Raw genomic sequence first — 20547 nt, 5'->3', positions numbered from 1 at the left:
GACTGGTGATTGACCTACTTTCTAAATTCTTAAGTGATCACCCGGACTCCCTCATCCTGTGTGATCCTGGATCAGACCATGTTGGTCAATACTGAGCCCATGTTTTGTATCCAGGGCCGTTCATGAACAACACAAATGGTAGTTTTTATGGAAGATTGATTTGCATCAGAAGTTGTGACTTGACTGACATGTTATCGTATCAAAATTGTATCTAGATCAATACTCAATCGCTGGATCCATGCCATGTCTGTATCGGTCAGCACTCTCCTTAAGAACATGGACAGATACTAAAGTTCATAGGTACCATGCTCATGTTGGTTAGTGCTGTGCTCACGATTGTCAGTACATGGCCGTGCGTCTCATCTGAATACATTATCTGCTTACAGCATTATATACATAAACATATGTAAAATACATAAAGTTAACACATAAACACCCAAATTGTATTCGTCAACACTGTATCGGTCAGCACTGACCTTAAGAACGTCAGTATCTGTCCATGTTCATAGCTACCATGCTCATGTTGGTTCGTGCCAGGCTCACGATTGTCAGTATCAGGCCTGACTTTTAGATATCACAGATGCATAGATCAATACTCAATCACTGGATCCATACCATGCCCATGTCGGTCAGCACTGTCCTTATGAACATCAGTATCTGCCCATGTTCCCATGTCAGTCGTGATTGGCTACTCCATGGTGATGACTTAGGGTCAGGTTATGACGGACTACTTTCCTGATTATAATTCATTGATAAGTTACTCATGCTTCAATCGAACAGATACCTGTTACTCGTGCCAAAAAAAACCCCTTTACACAATGAAACAGAATTTGTAGGAAATATAACACAAATCTATTTATTTTCTAATTCCTTTTATTAAAACCTTTGATCTCTAGTCATGAATTCAAAATCTCTCGAACAATCAGTGAAACCTGTGTGTTAAAACAATTATGTGAAAATCGCTGTTAAAGATAAAGACCGGGATTCCCTTCGAATTGAGATCGGGCCGTTTCCCTGTATCTCACAAGTTATCTAAATCTAAACAATAACAAAATATGACCAAAAAGTCTGACTGCAGTTCAAGAGTGTTTATTGTAAAGACAAGAATAATGACGTTAGTATATATTCATAATCAAACGGGGCGGTGGGGTGGCCAAGTGGGTAAAGCGTTGGATCGTCACGCCGAAGACCCGGGTTCGATTCCCCACAAGGGTACAATGTGTGAAGCCTATTTCTGGTGTCCCCCGCCGTGATGTTGCTGGAATATTGCTAAAAGCGGCGTAAAACCAAACTCGGTCGGTCATAATCAAACACATATTTGAGAAATTGACAACATGGTTATAGATTACATGTATACCTGAGGTATATTACAATTACATAAACAGAACTACCTAAATGATATTATGAAATAGCAAGTTACATATACATGTCAAAGTCTAGTATTTCTGATCATAACTTATTCTGCAATGTCAAAATATAACTTATTAAGTATGCTTGCTGCATAGACAAGAGTTACATACACGTTACATATAAGTTAAAATCTATTTAGTAACCTTCCATACATTAAATGCACGTCAAGTAACACATGAAAAATATAATGCAAGGTCTTACCTAAACAATAACAAAATATGACCAACAAGTCTGACTGCAGTTCAAGAGTACGAATGGCGAAAAATTGTAAATACATCTGTACATAGCTATGAAGAACACAGATGGGTTATACAAACCTCAATTAATACAAACATGACGCTTTATGCACGGGTCCATTCCAAGTTAAACTATCATATCCTCTGGCAATTGGCATACTTGCATCCCAATTATAAATCTGCCCTCCAAATATGTATTAAAATCTCATCACGTGGCAAAATATCTAAAGAATCTTACCTATGCAACAAATATACTTATGATTATGATTTTCATATACTCCTACACTGTGAACAACTTCACACTGCGAGAAACGATTTTTTTGTGTTTATGACTGACAATCTTGATGTGGAAACCTATGTTGCCTTTGAATCACAGGATGAACTCCTGTATAGCATATTTACGCCGTAGGCATGTGCATCGTCACAGAGACTGGCAAATATTTTTTGCTTGCAAGAATTTAAATTGCACACATTTTCATGGTAACATCATCGTTTTAGAGTGTTTAATTAATTTTCTTTGATCTTATCTACTTGGCATTATCACTACTGCCTTGATGACGCGAAGATGTGGCAGAAACTTTTTTGTGGAGGGTTACCTTTGGGATGAGCAGTGATTGGGACGCCAAGTGACGTCACTCATTCATATTGCACAGCTACGAGGAGAAAATAGGAAATTTGAATCTATTCGACCATAAAATGGTGCGTAAAAAAACCAGATTACTGTACTCGTGTCTGTCAGACAGTCAGGCTTTCGCTCGTTAAATACGTTTTGAAACAACTCTTTGTAAGATAAATGATATCTGACAGACACTCGTTTAGTAATCTCTATATCTATCCATGTCCCCATGTCGGTCAACACTATCCTTATGAACATAGTATCTGCCCCTGTTCCCATGTCAGTCAACACTGTCCTTATGAACATAGTATCTGCCCCTGTTCCCATGTCAGTCAGCACTGTCCTTATGAACATCAGTATCTGCCCATGCTCATAGGTACCATTGTGGTCATGTGTGTCAGTATCCGCCCATGTTGGTTAGTGCTGTGCTCGCTATTGTCAGAACCATGGCCGTGCTTCTCATCTGAATACATTATCTCATTACAGCATTATATACATAAACATATGTAAAATACAAAAAGTAAACACAGAATCTGTCCATGTTCATTGGTACAATGGTGGTCATGTTTGTCAGTATCCGCCCATGTTGGTTAGTGCTGTGCTCGCTATTGTCAGTACCATGGCCGTGCTTCTTATCTGAATACATTATCCCATTACAACATTATATACATAAACATATGTAAAATACATGCAAAAAGTATATACACACAAACACACAATCTGTCCATGTTCATCGGTACAATCGTGGTCATGTTTGACAGTAAACATAATCAATAATAATATTCATGAAAACTTTTCCCATAAACATGAGAACTAACTGCTTAAAACTAAACACTGTACATTGTATGATTCTGACAACATAACAAGCTATTTTACACAGGTTTATGAATGAAAATCAAAAAGAAAAAATAGCAGGTTTCCCAGGACAAGTAGAAATAGGGAAAACAGCAATTTGTACAAAACGTATGGACAACAACTTCCATTGCAAAACATTAACATGTTGGGTTCTGTATTGTTTTACTACAGTGGGTTAACTCTCAAACAACTTTGTACAGAACTACAAACTAAACACGATCAGTGAAAAATGAACATGATTCACAGAAACAAATAAGGCAATACAAATATATCAAATAAGTGAAAGCAGCAATACCAATGGGTGACATGACACCTGCACTCCTGACAATCACTGCAGATGTCTTGACTGAGGCACACACTCTGCTATGAATACACAATGCCATTAAGAAAGTGGTCAAATGTAACATGTTATACTTGGGATTAAACTTTCTCAGTAAAGTACAGATTCTAGTACTTTTGCTGGGTTGAGTCCCATCCGGGATTCAAACTCACAGCCCCAGAGCCAGGCACCTTATGGCCAGCACACAAAGTCAGCCGCCTAACCCGCTCAGCCTTCGCAGCTTCCACATACTCTGCTGGTGGAAATGAAGTGTTCTTGAAACTCTTAGGTATTTGAGCTGTTCAGATAGGTAAGTTGTCTCTCCCTTGGCAAAGAGATAATTCAGATCATTAAAAGCCTCACATCGCCACCCTGTCCCCTTTATACAGCCCACCATCTTCGAACAGACACATCAATAACTTCTGGAATGATCAAATCTTGTATGCCAGGGGAGGTAACTCCAAATCACACTTCTGGTGAAGATTGGCCACTCAGTAACAACGCTCAATATTTCACGACTGTTTCAGTTATTTCCTGCCTCCAACAATCACTACAAGCAAACCTACAACGATCTCAAAGAGGCATAACACTTAAAATATATTGGAACAAATGTGAGGTTAAGCAATAATGAATCATTCTCACTCACTCACTCACTTTTCACATACATGAAGGACTAACACCAAATCACCGAATATTCTAGACAAATTGTTTGAAGGTAGGTGCCATTCAACTAATGATTGGTTCATTGGAGAATTACTGGAATTGTAGGTGCCTAACTATAGACTTGTTACCTCTCTCACATGCATACATCAGACAGTCTTTGCCCCTGTAATTAGTAAATGACACATCAGCTCCCTCTGACACAAGAAGGTGATTAACATCGGAGTGTCCGGCTTAAACTGCTATAATGACTGGTGTCTTGTTGCCGTGATCTCTCCTGTTGATGATGATTGTTTTCAAAGATAGTAGGTGTCTAACTATAGACATGTTACCTCCCTCACATGCATACATCAGACAGTCTCTGCCCTCCTCACCAGTAAGTGACACATCAGCTCCCTCTGACACAAGAAGGTGATTAACATCAGAGTGTCCAGATTTAGCTGCTATCATTGCGAGTGTCATGTTGTCGTGATCTCTCATGTTGATGTTAATACTTTTCAAAGATAGTAGGTGTCTAACTATAGACACGTTATCTGAGGTTCTTAAAAGCCATATATACAGGTTACCTCTCTCACATGCCCACATCAGACTGTCTCTCCCCTTGTAATATCAGTAACTGACACATCAGGTCCCTCTGACACAAGAAGGTGATAAACATCAAAGTGTCCAGCTTGAACTGCTATAATGACTGGTGTCATGTTGTTGTGATCTCTCCTGTTGATGTTGATTGTTTTCAAAGATAGTAGGTGTCTAACTATAGACATGTCACCTCCCTCACATGCATACATCAGACAGTCTCTGCCCATATCATCAGTAAGTGACACATCAGCTCCCTCTGACACAAGAAGGTGATAAACATCTAAGTGTCCGGCTTTCGCTGACGTCATGACTGGGGTCATGTTGTTGTGATCTCTACTGTTGATGTTGATTGTTTTCAAAGATAGTAGGTGTCTAACTATAGACATGTCACCTCCCTCACATGCATACATCAGACAGTCTCTGCCCTGGTGATCAGTAAGTGACACACCAGCTCCCTCTGACACAAGAAGGTGATAAACATCAGAGTGTCCGGCTTCAAGTGCTATAATGACTGGTGTCATGTTGCTGTTATCTCTCCTGTTGATGTTGATTGTTTTCAAAGATAGTAGATGCATAACTATAGAGATGTCACCTCTCTCACAAGCCCACATCAGACAATCTCTGCCCCTGTTATCTGTAATTGACAGATCAGCTCCCTCTGACACAAGAAGGTGATAAACATCAGAGTGTCCGGCCTCAAGTGCTATCCTGGCAGGTGTCCTGTTGTCGTGATCTCTACTGTTGATGTTGATTTTGTCCAAAGATAGTAGATGCCTAACTATAGACATGTTACCTCTCTCACATGCATACATCAGACAGTCTCTGCCCTGGTGATCAGTAAGTGACACACCAGCTCCCTCTGACACAAGAAGGTGATAAACATCAGAGTGTCCGGCTTCAAGTGCTATAATGACTGGTGTCATGTTGCTGTTATCTCTCCTGTTGATGTTGATTGTTTTCAAAGATAGTAGATGCATAACTATAGAGATGTCACCTCTCTCACAAGCCCACATCAGACAATCTCTGCCCCTGTTATCTGTAATTGACAGATCAGCTCCCTCTGACACAAGAAGGTGATAAACATCAGAGTGTCCGGCTTCAAGTGCTATCCTGGCAGGTGTCCTGTTGTCGTGATCTCTACTGTTGATGTTGATTTTTTCCAAAGATAGTAGATGCCTAACTATAGACATGTTACCTCTCTCACATGCCCACATCAGACTATGTCTGCCCTTGTCATCAGTAAGTGACAAATCAGCTCCCTCTGACACAAGAAGGTGATAAACATCAGAGCGTCCGGCTTTAGATGCTATCATTGCGGGTGTCATGTCGCGGTTATCTCTCCTGTTGATGTTGATAATTTTCAAAGATAGTAGGTGTCTAACTATAGACTCGTTATCTGAGGTTCTTGACACCCATGTAAACATGTCACCTTGCTCACATGCATACATCAGACAGTCCCTGCCCATGTCATCAGAAAGCGACACATCAGCTGCCTCTGACACAAGAAGGTGATAAACATCAGAGTGTCCGGCTTTAGCTGCTATCATGACTGGTGTCATGTTGCGGTTATCTCTCCTGTTGATGTTGATTGTTTTCAAAGATAGTAGATGCATAACTATAGAGATGTCACCTCTCTCACAAGCCCACATCAGACAATCTCTGCCCCTGTTATCTGTAATTGACAGATCAGCTCCCTCTGACACAAGAAGGTGATAAACATCAGAGTGTCCGGCTTCAAGTGCTATCCTGGCAGGTGTCCTGTTGTCGTGATCTCTACTGTTGATGTTGATTTTTTCCAAAGATAGTAGATGCCTAACTATAGACATGTTACCTCTCTCACATGCCCACATCAGACTATGTCTGCCCTTGTCATCAGTAAGTGACAAATCAGCTCCCTCTGACACAAGAAGGTGATAAACATCAGAGCGTCCGGCTTTAGATGCTATCATTGCGGGTGTCATGTCGCGGTTATCTCTCCTGTTGATGTTGATTGTTTTCAAAGATAGTAGATGTCTAACTATAGACATGTTACCTCTCTCACATGCATACATCAGACAGTTTCTGCCCATGTTATCTGTAATTGACACATCAGCTCCCTCTGACACAAGAAGGTGATAAACATCATAGCGTCCGGCTTCAGCTGCTATCATGACTGGTGTCATGTTGTTGTGATCTGTTCTGTTGATGTTGATTTTGTACAAAGATAGTAGGTGTCTAACTATAGACATATCACCTCTCTCACATGCATACATCAGACAGTCTCTGCCCCTGTTACCTGTAATTGACACATCAGCTCCCTCTGACACAAGAAGGTGATAAAGATCAGAGTGTCCGGCTTCAGCTGCTATCATGACTGGTGTCATGTTGTTGTCATCTCTACTGTTGATGTTGATTTTGTACAAAGATAGTAGGTGTCTAACTATAGACATATCACCTCCCTCACATGCATACATCAGAGAGTCTCTGCCCATGTCATCAGTAAGTGACACATCAGCTCCCTCTGACACAAGAAGGTGATAAAGATCAGAGTGTCTGGCTTGAACTGCTATAATGACTGGTGTCATGTTGTTGTGATCTCTCCTGTTGATGTTGATAATGTTCAAAGATAGAAGGTGTCTAACTATAGACACGTTATCTGAGGTTCTTGACACCCATGAAAGCATGTCACCTTCCTCACATGCATACATCAGACAGTCTCTGCCCATGTCATCAGTAAGTGACACATCAGCTCCCTCTGACACAAGAAGGTGATAAACATCAGAGTGTCCGGCTTTCGCTGACGTCATGACTGGTGTCATGTTGTTGTGATCTCTCCTGTTGATGTTGATTGTTTTCAAAGATAGTAGGTGTCTAACTATAGACATGTCACCTTCCTCACATGCATACATCAGACAGTCTCTGCCCATGTCATCAGTAAGTGACACATCAGCTCCCTCTGACACAAGAAGGTGATAAACATCAGAGTGTCCGGCTTCAAGTGCTATCCTGGCAGGTGTCCTGTTGTCGTGATCTTTCCTGTTGATGTTGATTTTGTACAAAGATAGTAGATGCCTAACTATAGACATGTTACCTCTCTCACATGCATACATCAGACAGTCTCTGCCCTGGTGATCAGTAAGTGACACACCAGCTCCCTCTGACACAAGAAGGTGATAAACATCAGAGTGTCCGGCTCGAACTGCTATACTGACTGGTGTCATGTTGCTGTTATCTCTCCTGTTGATGTTGATTGTTTTCAAAGATAGTAGATGTATAACTATAGAGATGTCACCTCTCTCACAAGCCCACATCAGACAATCTCTGCCCCTGTTATCTGTAATTGACAGATCAGCTCCCTCTGACACAAGAAGGTGATAAACATCAGAGTGTCCGGCTTCAAGTGCTATCCTGGCAGGTGTCCTGTTGTCGTGATCTCTACTGTTGATGTTGATTTTTTCCAAAGATAGTAGATGCCTAACTATAGACATGTTACCTCTCTCACATGCCCACATGAGACTATGTCTGCCCTTGTCATCAGTAAGTGACAAATCAGCTCCCTCTGACACAAGAAGGTGATAAACATCAGAGCGTCCGGCTTTAGATGCTATCATTGCGGGTGTCATGTCGCGGTTATCTCTCCTGTTGATGTTGATTGTTTTCAAAGATAGTAGATGTCTAACTATAGACATGTTACCTCTCTCACATGCATACATCAGACAGTCTCTGCCCATGTTATCTGTAATTGACACATCAGCTCCCTCTGACACAAGAAGGTGATAAACATCAGAGCGTCCGGCTTTGGCTGCTATCATGACTGGTGTCATGTTGTCGTGATCTGTTCTGTTGATGTTGATTTTGTACAAAGATAGTAGGTGTCTAACTATAGACATATCACCTCTCTCACATGCATACATCAGACAGTCTCTGCCCATGTTACCTGTAATTGACACATCAGCTCCCTCTGACACAAGAAGGTGATAAACATCATAGCGTCCGGCTTTGGCTGCTTCAATGACTGGTGTCATGTTGTCGTGATCTGTTCTGTTGATGTTGATTTTGTACAAAGATAGTAGGTGTCTAACTATAGACATATCACCTCCCTCACATGCATACATCAGACAGTCTCTGCCCATGTCATCAGTAAGTGACACATCAGCTCCCTCTGACACAAGAAGGTGATAAATATCAGAGTGTCCAGCTTGAACTGTTATAATGACTGGTGTCATGTTGCCGTGATCTCTCCTGTTGATGTTGATAATGTTCAAAGATAGAAGGTGTCTAACTATAGATTCGTTATCTGAGGTTCTTGACACATATGTAAGCATGTCACCTTCCTCACATGCATACATCAGACAGTCTCTGCCCATGTCATCAGTAAGTGACACATCAGCTCCCTCTGACACAAGAAGGTGATAAACATCTGAGTGTCCGGCTTTAGCTGCCGTCATGACTGATGTCATGTTGTCGTGATCTCTCCTGTTGATGTTGATTGTTTTCAAAGATAGTAGGTGTCTAACTATAGACATGTCATCTCCCTCACATGCATACATCAGACAGTCTCTGCCCTGGTGATCAGTAAGTGACACATCAGCTCCCTCTGACACAAGAAGGTGATAAACATCAGAGTGTCCGGCTTGAACTGCTATAATGACTGGTGTCATGTTGCTGTTATCTCTCCTATTGATGTTGATTGTTTTCAAAGATAGTAGGTGTCTAACTGTAGATATGTTACCTATCTCACATGCATACATCAGACAGTCTCTGCCGTTCTCATTAGTAAGTGACACATCAGCTCCCTTTGACACAAGAAGGTGATAAACATAAGAGCGTCCGGTTTTAGATGCTATCATGACAGGTGTCATGTTGTCGTGATCTCTACTGTTGATGTTGATTTTGTACAAAGATAGTAGATGCCTAACTATAGAGATGCCACCTCTCTCACAAGCCCACATCAGACAATCTCTGCCCCTGTTATCTGTAATTGACAGATCAGCTCCCTCTGACACAAGAAGGTGATAAACATCAGAGTGTCCAGCTTCAACTGCTATCCTGGCAGATGTCATGTTGTTGTGATCTCTACTGTTGATGTTGATTTTTTCCAAAGATAGTAGATGCCTAACTATAGACATGTTACCTCTCTCACATGCCCACATAAGACTATGTCTGCCCTTGTCATCAGTAAGTGACAAATCAGCTCCCTCTGACACAAGAAGGTGATAAACATCAGAGCGTCCGGCTTTAGATGCTATCATGGCGGGTGTCATGTCGCTGTTATCTCTCTTGTTGATGTTGATAATTTTCAAAGATAGTAGGTGTCTAACTATAGACATGTTACCTCTCTCACATGCATACATCAGACAGTCTATGCCCATGTTATCTGTAATTGACACATCAGCTCCCTCTGACACAAGAAGGTGATAAACATCAGAGTGTCCGGCTTTAGCTGCTACAATGACTGGTGTCATGTTGCGGTTATCTCTCCTGTTGATGTTGATTGTTTTCAAAGGCAGTAGGTGTCTAACTATAGACATGTCACCTCTCTCACATGCATACATCAGACAGTCTCTGCCCCTTTGATCAGTAAGTGACACATCCGCTCCCTCTGACACAAGAAGGTGATAAACATCAGAGCGTCCGGCTTTGGCTGCTTCAATGACTGGTGTCATGTTTGCGTAATCTTTCCTGTTGATGTTGATAATTTTCAAAGATAGTAGGTGTCTAACTATAGACACGTTATCTGAGGTTCTTGACACCCATGTCAACTTGTTACCTTTCTCACATGCATACATCAGACAGTCTCTGCCCATGTCATCAGTAAGTGACACATCAGCTCCCTCTGACACAAGAAGGTGATAAACATCTGAGTGTCCGGCTTTAGCTGCCGTCATGACTGGTGTCATGTTGTTGTGATCTCTCCTGTTGATGTTAATTGTTTTCTGTAAGATAGTAGCTCCCATCTCTAACTATAGCTTCAACTGTTATCATGAGGTTCATGTGACATCTCCCATGTTGTAAAGATAGTTACCTAAATATCCCTCTTACATGCATACATCAGACAGTCTCTGCCCCATGTCATCAGAAAGCGACACATCAGCCCCCTCTGACACAAGAAGGTGATAAACATCAGAGTGTCTGGCTTGAACTGCCGTCATGACTGGTGTCATGTTGTCGTGATCTCTCTTGTTGATGTTGATTGTTTTCAAAGATAGTAGGTGTCTAACTATAGACATGTTACCTATCTTACATGCATACATGAGACAGTCCCTGCCCATGTCATCAGAAAGCGACACATCAGCTCCCTCTGACACAAGAAGGTGATAAACATCAGAGTGTCCGGCTTTAGCTGCTATCATGACTGGTGTCATGTTGGAGCGATCTGTCCTGTTGTTGTTGACTTTGTCCAAAGATAGTAGGTGTCTAACTATAGACATGTTACCTATCTCACATGCATACATCAGACAGTGTCTGCCCCTGTTATCTGTAATTGACAGATCAGCTCCCTCTGACACAAGAAGGTGATAAACATCAGAGTGTCCGGCTTCAAGTGCTATCATGACTGGTGTCATGTAGTTGTGATCTGTCCTGTTGATGTTGATTTTGTACAAAGATAGTAGGTGTCTAACTATAGACATGTCACCTCTCTCACATGCATACATCAGACAGTCTCTGCCCATGTTATCTGTAATTGACACATCAGCTCCCTCTGACACAAGAAGGTGATAAACATCAGAGTGTCTGGCTTTAGCTGCTATCATGACTGGTGTCATGTTGTCGTGATCTGTCCTGTTGATGTTGATTTTGTACAAAGATAGTAGGTGTCTAACTATAGACATATCACCTCTCTCACATGCATACATCAGACAGTCTCTGCCCATGTTATCTGTAATTGACAGATCAGCTCCCTCTGACACAAGAAGGTGATAAACATCAGAGCGTCTGGCTTTAGCTGCTATCATGGCTGGTGTAATGTTGCTGTTATCTCTCCTGTTGATGTTGATTATTTTCAAAGATAGTAGGTGTCTAACTATAGACATATCACCTCTCTCACATGCATACATCAGACAGTCTCTGCCCCTGTCATCTGTAATTGACACATCAGCTCCATCTGACACCAGAAGGTGATAAACATCAAAGTGTCTGGCTTTAGCTGCTATCATGACTGGTGTCATGTTGGAGTGATCTCTCCTGTTGATGTTGATTATTTTCAAAGATAGTAGGTGTCTAACTATAGACATATCACCTCTCTCACATGCATACATCAGACAGTCTCTGTCCCTGTTATCTGTAATTGACACATCAGCTCCCTCTGACACAAGAAGGTGATAAACATCAGAGTGTCCGGCTGTAACTGCTATCATGACTGGTGTCATGTTGTCGTGATCTGTCCTGTTGATGTTGATTTTTTCCAAAGATAGTAGGTGCCTAACTATAGACATGTTACCTCCCTCACATGCATACATCAGACAGTCTCTGTCGATCTCAATAGTAAGTGACACATCAGCTCCCTCTGACACAAGAAGGTGATAAACATCGGAGTGCTCCCTTTCAGCAGACATCATAATCGGCGTTGTGTTTAATAGTGTTCTTTCATTAATGTCGATAGTTTCACAAGACAACAAATATTGTACGGTTGATAAATGACCACTCGCACATGCCCAATGCAAACAAGTCTGACCTTCAAATGTCTTAACAGAGAGATCAGCACCATGTGACACCAGGAGCTTGAGTATCTCCTCCTGTCCTGTCTCAGCACACAACATTGTAGATGTAAAACCCCGATTATTCCAATCATCAGTCATACCTGGAAACTTTTCAACAACAACTTTAACAATATCTCTTTTTCCTGAAATACACGCATGATGAAGGCAACTGTTTCCTTCCTATCCTTCAATAAAACATTTGCTCCTCCTTGCAGTAAAAGTTGAGACACATCCAACTGTCCAGCCTCTGCAGCAATTATGAGCAGTGTTTTGTTGACACCATCCTTCTGTCTGCATGATATTCTCCATGATGCTTTAGCACATCAACAATACGTTGCAGATTCCCCATCTTGTCAGCCTTTATGCAACCCTGACATACTCTCATACAGGTCTTTGACATTTTCAGGGGAGAGATTTTCCTTTTACTCATCAGTAATAACGACTGTCGGAACAGTAAATCATTATTAGACAGGAAGTCCAGTATAGAAAACATTCACCAGATGTGTTGTCCTTTCGATGGACTATATGAGGCAAGTCATTTTTCAGTTCCGTCATCAGTGAGGATGCTAATTCATCGTTTCTGAATACAGGGTAGCCTACTGTCCATCTGAAGCAATCTTCACGGATACCTTCTACTAGCCTGTCGATCATCAATTGGTAAAGACGAGAAGTGATGTAGATCATGTTTGTCACATCATCAGCTTGGGTTGTCTGTTGAGCATCAGTCATGCATGGTCTTACTCTTTCATACAAAAACTGAAGGGAACAGTGTTTTACTAATAAAACACTGTTGATATTCCCAAAAGCACATGCGGCAGCATCGTGGATGGATGGATGTGAAAAGGAGGCCATATGATTCTCCACGACACAGTAGGTGCCGGTAAAATTGCCTATCTCTCTTTCTATGTCTGTATCAGTGCATGGTGCTACCTTCTCCTTTACAACATGAAACAGATCTGTGACCTTCTTGTCTGTCCCACACATCAAGGAAGCAAGGTCCAGTTTCCCTCCACACAGGACCAGGAGAATCAGAGCAGCCGATCTGCTGCTGCCTTCACGGACAATGGTGTCAAGGTCACCTCTCAGGTATGTCACCGGTTTCAGGAAAAAGTCTCCAAGACTGTGCATCTGGAACACTGGGTTGGTGAAGTACAGTTTACAGGTCAAAGGATATCCAAACATGCTGTCTTTTAACTCTGTAATAGTTTTCATGTCCTTATCGGAGATATCGCAGATTTGGCTTCTGGTCCTGAACAATGTCATGATCTGTTTCTTTTCTTCAGTGGTTAAACATGTCTCGATCATATCAACAATGGTTTCAGGTTTTAACAGATTTACTTTGAACTGATGTAGTCTTGCACAGCCCTCATTCCAGTTGTAGTTCCTGGATGTGAAAATGAAGCGAATCTTGTAGTGACAGTTTTTTGTCGTTTCATCATTACATTTCTTCTCATCTTCCTTTTTCATACCTTTCTTCACTTTCTTCTTTCTTTCTTCCTCGGCTGCTAGCTCCTCGTCTCTTTTAAGTCGAAATAAAATATGAACCAAGGCATTGAACACTTTGTGTATTTTCTCCAAGCTGCTAGGAAATGCAACAGAACCAAAGATATCATCAAACACAACCAACATGTCACACTTTCGCTTAATGATGACATCAATGTCAAACTCTTCAATATTTTCAACAAACAATACTTGATAGTTTTTCTTCATATACGTTTCACAGATCCTGAGAGCAGCAGTAGTCTTCCCATCTCCAGGGGCTCCACAGATTGCAACATGGCTGTGCCTCTTCAGAAGATCTTCTGCTTTGTGAAGAGCACGGGTTTGTACTAACATGTCACTGAGTTGGTTGATCCTTATACTGAGACTCTCTGGAGAAAATTAGAACAAACATAAAATAAAAAATAAGGCAGATCAGTTATACAGCAGGTCAGTTATACAGCGGGTCATTCATAAGGCAGGTCAATTAAGGCTTGTTTATACGGCAAACATATACACATGTGCAAATTTGCATGAGTAAATCTACATAGGGTGTGCAATTTGCTAGAGTGTGCAATTTGCTGTGCGTTCATACGGACTTTAAGTTCAGTAAGCAAAGTGGTAGTAAATGTTGATGATAGATCATTTCTGCCCTAGAATTGGATGGAGTAAGAGGTGAGATATCAAGAAGGGATTGGCATTTCCCGGTGATACCTCCATAGTCAGACACCCAACAAGTTAGACAGTAGAGTTGGGGTGGACCACCTACATTGATAATGGAATAGGCCTAAATGGCTTATCTCAAGCACAATAAGATCAAACTCCCATAGGTCAGCATTGACTTTAAAGTTTAATCCCTTTTAATTGATCTACTCACATAATATTAAGAGTCTCCTTGTGCATAGTTAATGGTGTGGCTTAATCATTATTGTGAGTAAATCAATACAAAATAAGAAACAGAAATTGAGACTCAACTCAGTTTTCCCAAACTGTCTGTACTGCACAATAACGGCGGGTTTGCAGAAAGCAGAGTTCATCACATCGCAGAGAGGCACGATTCGGATGCTCTTTGATCGTCATGTATACAATAACAAGAGATGTGCACTGGAGATGCAATGTCAAGACATTCACAGTATGTCGGCTGAATGGCGCAAGGTGCAAGCCCTCGGACTCGTTCAAAGACACCGTGACGACCCCGAAGTTGAGAAGCGGATTCCTAGTGCACCTGCCTCGCATCTGCTTCCTCTTGCAATCGTCCAGGGTGACTTGGATTGATGTATGAAAACTTGCCCTGATGTTCCAGGGCCTATGCCTTCAACGACTACATGGTCACTACGGGGATGATGATTCTCTGTTTAGGCTGTCTTTGTGGGACCATCCTGAGACCTTCGGCCCGAGGACCAACAACTGCCTTGAGGGATTTAACACCCGAATGTCTTCAGACTGATATAGATTCTCAAGAAGACTGAGAAGGCCGGCAAGTTGAAGATCATCCAGATTGACTTTGGTGCAGCTCCTGGGCCACGCAAGAAGGTTTACAGGGAGATCAACCACCGACTTGGCCGATAGTGAAAGCAGTAGGACCCCGAAATCAAGAATCCAGTGCAGTATTTGGATGCTGTTGGAAAGCTCGTGGAGCTTGGCTGAATTTGACTTTGCACCTCCATACTATGCCTGTAGTGCTAGTGAATGTGACGATCTTACTTATATTCGTGTGATATTATGACAGTGACAGATATAATGAAAATTACAAAAGATGTTGAATGTGGGTAAATAATATATAAAAGGGAATGAAATTGGTCTAATCTCATCTCAATAATCTCTTTATGTCTGACTAATGGGGTGAAAGTTGGATTAGTCCATTTCCCCATGGGTAACAGCCATCCAAAATTTGTTCACTCAACCGTGTAATTAGGTTTTTCAAAGTGTCTAACTAATGGGTTGTCTGACGAATGGGAGGACACGGCATTTCCCTAATTACATCAGTGTTGGTCTTGGATGTTCGCATGACTGAAATTCTAGAAGATACAAACATCAAGTCTTTGGTGCTGAAGTTGCTAGAGCCCGTATCACTGATGCCGAATGTGGAAACATTTAGAATGTGGCGAGAAACATATCAATTAATCTGCATTTGACGGAAGGATGAGCTCTCTCCCTTTGATCATACAGTTGAGGAACCAACTGGATGTAAAGAAAAGGGTTGCTAAAACAATACTCACCCTTAGTAAATTTGATATGCGTTCATACGACCGCATTTGCTTTGGGTAGCAAAAAATAAGCATTTACCGGTAGTAAAACATTTGCACCTGGTCCAGGCCAGGAGTATTTTAGCTTGGGGTAGTAAAATTTACATATGTGTAATTGCGTTTATACGACCAAATATACTCACGTAAGCAAATTTATACATACGCAAAAAATATACACATGTGCAAATGTCGCCGTATAAACAGGCCTTTAGACAGTGGGTCATTTATAGGGCAGGGCAGTTACACAGCTGGTCATTCATATGCACCAGTTCAATTCTACAGCAGGTCAAGTATACAGCGGGTCGTTTATACAGTGGACCATTTATACAATGGGTCATTTATACGGCGGTTCATTTATGTATGGCAGGTCATTTATATAAAGTGGGTAATTCATACAACTGGTCATTTTTAAAGTGGGACATTTATAAGGCAGGTCATTTATACAACTAGCCATTTATACAGCTGGTCATGTATATACAGTGGGTCATTTATGTACAGTGGCTCATTTATGTACAACAGGTCATATATATTCAGCTTGTCATTTAACACAGTGGGTCATTTATATAGAGGGTCATTTATATACAGCGGTTCATTTAATACAGCGGGTCATTTGAGACAGCAGGTCATGTATGTACAACAGGTCATTTATGTACATGTCATTTAATACAACAGGTCATTTATATACAGCGGGTCATTTATGTACGGTGGATCATTTATATACAGCGGGTCATTTAATACAGTGGGTTATTTATGTATAGGGGGACATTTAATACAGGGGACCATTTAATACATTTAATACATACCATTTATGCAACAGACATTTGAAATGTTCTCTTCATATCTACCGTAAAACCTTTTGAAACTTTACTGAACTTAGATGGATGTTGTAACCTTGATGGAACAACTTCAGAACAAAGCGCAGATCGTTTATACAGCTGGTCACTTAAAAACATTTATATAGAGGGTCATTTATGTACAGCTGGTCATTTATATACAGCGGTTCATTTAATACAGCGGGTCATTTGAGACAGCAGGTCATGTATGTAGAACAGGTCATTTATGTACATGTCATTTAATACAACAGGTCATTTATGCAAAGTGGGTCATTTATGGTCATTTATGTACAGCTGGTCATTTATATACAGAGGGTCATTTAATACAGCAGGTCATTTGAGACAGCGGGTCATGTATGTACAACAGGTCATTTATGTACATGTCATTTAATACAGCGTGTCATTTAGTACAGCAGGTCATTTATGTAAAGTGGGTCATTTATGTACAACAGGTCATTAATACTGCGTGTCATTTAATACAGCAGGTCATTGATGTACAGGAGGTCATTTCCGTACAGTAGGTCATTTATGGAAAGTGGGACATTTATGTACAGTGGGTCATTTATGTTCAGTGGGTCATTTATGTACAACAGGTCATTTATGTACAGCGGGTCATTTCTGCAAAGTGGGTCATTTATGCAAAGTTGGTCATTTATGTACAACAGGTCATTAATACAGCATGTCATTTAATACAGCAGGTCATTTATGTACAGTAGGTCATTTATGTACAGTGGGTCATTTTAGTACAGCAGGTCATTTATGTACAGCATTTCATTTATGTACAGTAGGTCATTTATGTACAGTGGGTCATTTATGTACAACAGGTCATTAATACAGCATGTCATTTAATACAGCAGGTCATTTATGTACAGTAGGTCATTTATGTACAGTGGGTCATTTATGTACAGCAGGTCATTTATGTACAGCATTTCATTTATGTACAGTAGGTCATTTATGTACAGTGGGTCATTTATGTACAACAGGTCATTTATGTACAGCGGGTCATTTATATACAGCGGGTCATTTATGTACGGTGGATCATTTATATACAGCGGGTCATTTAATACAGTGGGTTATTTATGTATAGGGGTCATTTAAAACAGGGAACCATTTAATACATTTAATACATACCATTTATGCAACAGACATTGGAAATGTTCTCTTCATATCTACCGTAAAACCTTTTGAAACTTTACTGAACTTAGATGGATGTTGTAACCTTGATGGAACAACTTCAGAACAAAGCGCAGGTCGTTTATACAGTTGGTCACTTACAAACATCAAGTAGTTATCTAGATTTATCCCACCTTGTGATATACAGCCTCGATGTCCGCTGTCTCCGATTGCAGTGTTTGAGGAGTTGGACATGTCATAATGTGAAACTGAACAACCTGGGTTGAAGAAAGGAAAAGAACTCCATTATAATCCATTGAAATTAGACATCTCTCTATCAGACTTGTCATTTGTTAATAACACAGCCTCTTCACTGATGTGAGTGAGATAGGGTGTAAGGGAGTGACATACATTCTAAAATAACCAAAGTCTTCCATGTTAACCACATTAATGATAGTCCGGAAAAGATGCAAGGCTTAGACTTTGGTAATACCTAAAAGCACAGTTCAGAAGTGATTCTGGCAATCCAAAATACTTAATCAATGTAAATATTCAATGTGAACACAAAGATCACAGGATTCTTATACAACCAAGGGATTTAACTTGGCGAACATTTGGTGCTCTGATATCACAGACACAGACAGACAGACAGACAGACAGACAGACACACACACACACACACACACACAAACACATGCACCCGAGCCCCATCCCCCTTTCCTAAAAAGAAATACAAATGCAAGTTTTGCAAACAGTCTAACCCGGTAGGTAGTTGTGTGTGGTTGTTGAAAAGGATTGAACCCCTTGCTGCTGACCTCCCTCTGTGGCTGTGACAGTTTCTGTGGTAGGTCTAACCACAGTGCCATCTGGTGCCAGCGTTGTAGTGGGTTGTCTCCCCTGCTGCTGTCTTGCCACTGTGGCAGTGAGAATATCTGCAGGGGATCCAGCAACAGCGCCACCTGGTGTCAGCGTTGTACTATGTTGTCTTACTTGCTTCTTTCTTGTCCTGGTCACCACAGAACCACCTGCACCGGATCCAGCCACAGTGCCACCTGGTGTCAGTGTTGTACTATGTTGTCTTACTTGCTTCTTTCTTGTCCTGGTCACCACAGAACCACCTACAGGGGATCCAGCCACAGTGCCACCTGGTGTCAGTGTTGTACTATGTTGTTCCCCCTGCTTCTTTCTTTTCCTGGTCACTACAGAAGAACCTGCAGGGGATCCAGCCACAGCGCCACCTAGTGTCAGTGTTGTACTATGTTGTTCCCCCTGCTTCTTTCTTTTCCTGGTCACCAGAGAAGCACCTGCAGGGGATCCAGCCACAGTGCCACCTGGTGTCAGTGTTGTCTTATGTTGTCCTACTTGCTTCTTTCTTTTCCTGGTCACCACAGAAGCACCTGCAAGGGATCCAGTCACAGCGCCACCTGGTGTCAGTGTTGTACTATGTTGTTCCCCCTGCCTCTTTCTTTTCCTGGTCACCACAGAAGAACCTGCAGGGGATCCAGCCACAGCGCCACCTTTTGTCAGTGTTGCACTATGTTGTTTCCCTGGCTGTTGTCTTCCCCTGGTTGCAATAAATGCATTTGTGGAGGATCCAGAAACAGTGTCATCTCGTGGCAGCTTGTTGTCAGTTTCCATCCTTCAAAATATCATAGTTTCTTCCATATACAGCATTTCAGGTCCCAAGAAACATGTTGCCATTATACCAATCGCTTATTTTGACCGCAATCCAGTTTTCTGAAATATTATGCAAACCATATTTTAGAATACTGATAAGTATCGAATTTTCATTTCAATAGTTTAGAGTGAGTGAGTAGAAGTAGTAGTAGTAGTAGTAAGCAGGAGTGAGTGTTCCAAATAGTCATAATTATTGATGACTCAAGTAATACTTCTTCAGCATGAACAAAGTGAACCATTGGCCATAGTATGTAGTAGTAGCAGCATCAGCAGTGGGAGCAGTAGTTTGTGTGTGTGCATGCATGCATGGATGACATGCATGCATGCGTGAGTGGGTGTTTTTCTAAACAAGTCCAGTAATTGTTGATACCCTGGAAAATTTCAAGAGGCTACTTCGGGATCTCTGGCTTGTGACAGCCCACGAAACCGAAATGCTATCCTACATTCAGTACCTTCAAGGAAACGAAACAATGTGTGACAACATAACAGAGATGGCGACGAGCCATAGACAAACACGAATATATAGTATGACCAGAAAGTATTGAGAATTTTAGGAATATGTTTAATTTGATTTCTAGTATAAACAATCTTGACCAGCTATCAAGTGCTTGGTTTCATTCAAGAGGGACAACTCCGTTAATCCTTTTTCATTAGTTTGTGAAGAGTTATCCCCCTTTGTTTACTTGCTAGCAGACGACAATTTCAGTGATCCTCAGTATGGATGATTTAGAGAAGAGGAAGTTGATTTAAGAGTTTTATAACAAGGACATCAGATCAGCTAAAGTGATTTCAAGTAGGACAGGCATCCCTTTGTCCACTGTTTATCGTTTTTTGAAAAATACTGC

At 41.2% G+C, this 20547-nt stretch overlaps 5 long non-coding RNA genes across 5 annotated transcripts; 2 read left to right on the top strand and 3 right to left on the bottom strand.

Moving 5' to 3' along the window:
* Positions 1-142: 142 nt before the first annotated feature.
* Positions 143-673, bottom strand: LOC124270358. Its single transcript, XR_006896738.1, has 2 exons — positions 477-673; positions 143-267 (listed from the first exon to the last, which is right to left on the bottom strand). It is a non-coding gene; the product is annotated as an uncharacterized LOC124270358 (long non-coding RNA).
* Positions 674-4393: 3720 nt separating this feature from the next.
* LOC124270354 lies at positions 4394-8912 on the bottom strand. Its single transcript, XR_006896736.1, has 2 exons — positions 8751-8912; positions 4394-4428 (listed from the first exon to the last, which is right to left on the bottom strand). It is a non-coding gene; the product is annotated as an uncharacterized LOC124270354 (long non-coding RNA).
* Positions 7849-9587, top strand: LOC124270361. Its single transcript, XR_006896741.1, has 3 exons — positions 7849-8025; positions 9265-9308; positions 9510-9587. It is a non-coding gene; the product is annotated as an uncharacterized LOC124270361 (long non-coding RNA).
* On the bottom strand, positions 8315-8656 carry LOC124270350. Its single transcript, XR_006896732.1, has 2 exons — positions 8550-8656; positions 8315-8348 (listed from the first exon to the last, which is right to left on the bottom strand). It is a non-coding gene; the product is annotated as an uncharacterized LOC124270350 (long non-coding RNA).
* LOC124270363 lies at positions 9586-10426 on the top strand. Its single transcript, XR_006896743.1, has 3 exons — positions 9586-9666; positions 9868-9966; positions 10369-10426. It is a non-coding gene; the product is annotated as an uncharacterized LOC124270363 (long non-coding RNA).
* The last annotated feature ends 10121 nt before the right edge of the window (positions 10427-20547 follow it).

The sequence above is a fragment of the Haliotis rubra genome, unplaced genomic scaffold, assembly GCF_003918875.1.
Source record: "Haliotis rubra isolate DU_JTF1 unplaced genomic scaffold, ASM391887v1 Scf151, whole genome shotgun sequence".
Lineage (NCBI taxonomy): Eukaryota > Metazoa > Mollusca > Gastropoda > Lepetellida > Haliotidae > Haliotis > Haliotis rubra.
Note: the sequence above shows the minus strand (reverse complement) of the source record. Positions and strands in the feature narration are given on the sequence as shown.